Below are 3,756 nucleotides of genomic sequence, written 5' to 3'. Positions count from 1 at the left end.
TTTCTCTTATTGTAATTATCTAATAAAATCCCTTTTTTTTTTCTTCAAATTTTTCAGAAATATATAGTTATGTTGAATTTTACTAGATGCTCAAAAACTTGCTCAATACAAAACAACTGCTCTTTTCAGAGTGAACTTGGGACTAAGCCTTGTATCTGAAGTTTGTTTTGTAACTGAAGTTTCTAAAGTTTGTTTTGTATTCAAAAACGAATAAAAATATTTTTAAACATGCTTCAAAATTCAGTTTCTTTTTTCCTTCTTGAACTGCATAGTAACGAATGAAATATTAAGTCTCTCCTGTACGAAGTAAAAACCGATGCCAATATTTTACTTATGTAGGATAAAAATATGCTATCGCCATCTTTTTTTTTACGAATTTCGTAATAGGGAACTAAGCATACATGCTTTTGTGTATAGAGCATGGAGTAAGAACGCATACAAATATTTTTATTTTATAGAACAAAAATGCATTTTAACCGTCTTACTTTGTTTGAAGAATTACGTAGTAGAGAAATAAGTATTAACCCTAGCAGCCAAATTACTTGCGCCTTCATTTGACCAATATTCACGAATCCTGACTCAATAAGGGTACAAACTGCCATTATTTTTCCGATATTGGTCCTATATAAAATTTTTCGATTCACTCGATATTTTATATTTATTTTTCAGCCAATATAGATTCTATATTTGTCCCATGACCGCCGATATTGGACCTATATAGGACCAATATGAAAAAAAACTACACATTCCATTAGGTGCATGTTCAGATAAAGACGCCGATTGAGCCTATTTTGAACCAAGATAAAGTTGTGGCTAGGGTATGCTTTCGTATTTGAAGTAAGAACACATGAAAATAATTTTTGTTATATAGAATAAAAAATATATTTTAGCCCTCTTTTTTAAGGAATTACATAGGAAATTAAATATTTATGCTTTTGGATATGGAGTAAGAACACATGAAAATATTTTCTTACATAGAATTAAAATATATTTTAGGCCTCACTTTTAAGGAATTACATAGTGGGGAATTAAGTATTTATGCTTTCGTAAATGGAGTAACAACACATGAAAATATTTTCTTATATAGAATAAAAATATATTTTAGCCCTCTTTTATTACAAATTACATAGTAGGGAATTAAGTATTTATGCTTTTGGATATGGAGTAAGAAGACATGAAAATATTTTCTTATATAGAATAAAAACATATTTTAGCCCTCTTTTTTTACAAATTACATAGTAGGGAATTAAGTATTTATGCTTCGTATATGGAGTAAGAACACATGAAAATATTTTCTTACATAGAATAAAAATATATTTTAGCCCTCACTTTTAAGGAATTACATAGTAGGGAATTAAGTATTTATGCTTTTGGATATGGAGTAAGAAGACATGAAAATATTTTCTTATATAGAATAAAAATATATTTTAGGCATATACGAAAGCATAAATTCTTAATTCCCTGCTATGTAATTCGTAAAAAAGAGGGCTAAAATATATTTTCATTCGATAGAAGAAAATATTGTCCTTGTTTTGAAAGAGGGCTAAAATATACTTTTATTCTATACATAGAATATCTTGTCTTTTTTCACGAATTACATTTTTTTTTTACGAATTACAAATTACATTATGTAACAAAGAGGGCTAAAATATATTTTTATTCTATATAAGAAAATATTTTCATGCATTTTTACTCCATATACAAAAGCATAAATACTTAATTCCCTTATATGTAATTCGTAAAAAAAGACAAGATTTTCTTATATAGAATGAAAATATATTTTAGCCCTCTTTTTTATGAATTACTTAGTAGGGAATAAAGTATTTATATTTTCGTATATAGAGTAGCAACACATAAAAATATTTTTATTTTGTAAAATACAAATATATTTAAACCACCTTTTTTACGAATTACACAATAGGGAATTATGTATTTATGCTTTTGGATTTAGAGTAAGAACACATGAAAATATTTTCATAATTTAGAATAAAAATATATTTCAGTCTCCTTTTTTTACAAATTACTTAATAGGGAATCAAATATTTAAGTTTCTGTATATGGAGAAAAAACATGAAAATATTTTTCTTACATAGAATAAAATTATACTTTAACTTTCTTTTCTTACGAATTACATAGTACGACAGATCCAAGTATTAACCATTTCGTATTTGACGTTAAAACAATGAAAATATTTTTAAACATGACTTAATTCATTTTTTTATGAATATAAAGTTATACATAGTTAAGTTTATGAATTATATAGGCGCACGGTTATTATCCGATCATAGGTGCAAGGATCCATGGCGTCTAATGGATCATGGAATGTATATATAAGGGATACCAATGTCCCATTTGCGTCAAAGGATTAAACTAGATTAGGCGGAATAACTCTTGATAACTTTCAAAACATTGATTTGGTGAAAAAATGCTTGATAATTTTAATAATTTGTGTAGATTTTATTTTGAAAAATTGCAAAGCAATAAAATTACGCAATTTATAGTTTTAACTATGTAATTTAAAACAACACATTTGTCTGTTTTTCAGATTTCAGAAATTTAATTTTATTTTAGTTTAAAGTAATGAAATCTGATTTGGATAAATGATGAAAATTGCATTAAACATACATAAGTCATGCAATAACAGAGATATTTTTCGAAATCACATAAAGTGATAAATGTTAAAAACTAAATTTCCTTTTGAAAAATGCCGAATGCAGAATTGTATTATACGTCATAAACAGGGTGCGTATCGTTTTTAAAAAATGCTTAAAGGTGCTTATTTTAGATTTACGTTTTTTAAAAGTCCTTAAAGGTGCATTTTTTATTCGGGGTTTGTAAAAAGTACTTAATTTTCTATCTTATAAAAAGAGATTTTTTCCTTGCCGTATCGATTTTGTAGATCTAAATTACAAAAAAATGCATGATTTTCACAATTTTCTCTGCAATATTTATCAGAAACCAGTTATTTTATTATGATTATGTAAAGTTTCTGAAAAAATGTTTCTAAATTCTATTGATTTAATGTTTATAAACCTTAACTTTAAACGGTAGTGAAAAAAATTTAATTGCTGCACAGATCTTAATTATGAATTTTTTTTGGAAAGCGATTAAAAATTATGCTTTGAGTGCTTAAAAAGTACTTAAAAGGTGCTTTTTTTTGTCGAAAAGTCTGGCTACGCACCCTAATAAAAATTCCAGTTAAATTTCTTGACTAACGCTATCTATATTTTCTCATTGTGACCACATGTTATGAACCATACCATAAATAAAGTAAACCAGTTTATTTGTGAAAATAACACTTAAAGAAATAAAAGCACGATTAAAATCCCTCCCCTCCCCCCGTTATTTACTTCCCTTTGACATGTGAGTTCCGTCAGGAGGAAAGAGGCCTCTTAAGTTTTTCCGTCCTTTCTACTTTTTTGTTCTTTCGGAAGTGCAATAGCAGGAATAACATGAGGGAAAAAAAGCAGACTTTTATTTGTTTAGTTTAATTGAAATAAAACTTTGCTTCAAAGAAGAAGGAAAAACGCTTGTTTTTTAAGAAGCCTCTTTTTTTCACAACAGATATGTGGGTGGAGGTGTATTGTTACTCTTTCTCTCTGTATATATATATATATATGATTTTATTTTATATTTTATATTCGTCATTGAACAGCCGACCCAATTTTTGGGTTTACGACTACTAATGTTCAACTCCGTAGCCTTGTAATTTTGAACCAATCCAGAAGACAAGAAAACTCCTGGATCAGTACCCCC

This window comes from Parasteatoda tepidariorum, chromosome 1, assembly GCF_043381705.1.
Source record: "Parasteatoda tepidariorum isolate YZ-2023 chromosome 1, CAS_Ptep_4.0, whole genome shotgun sequence".
Classification (NCBI taxonomy): domain Eukaryota; kingdom Metazoa; phylum Arthropoda; class Arachnida; order Araneae; family Theridiidae; genus Parasteatoda; species Parasteatoda tepidariorum.
This window is presented reverse-complemented; position numbering follows the sequence as displayed.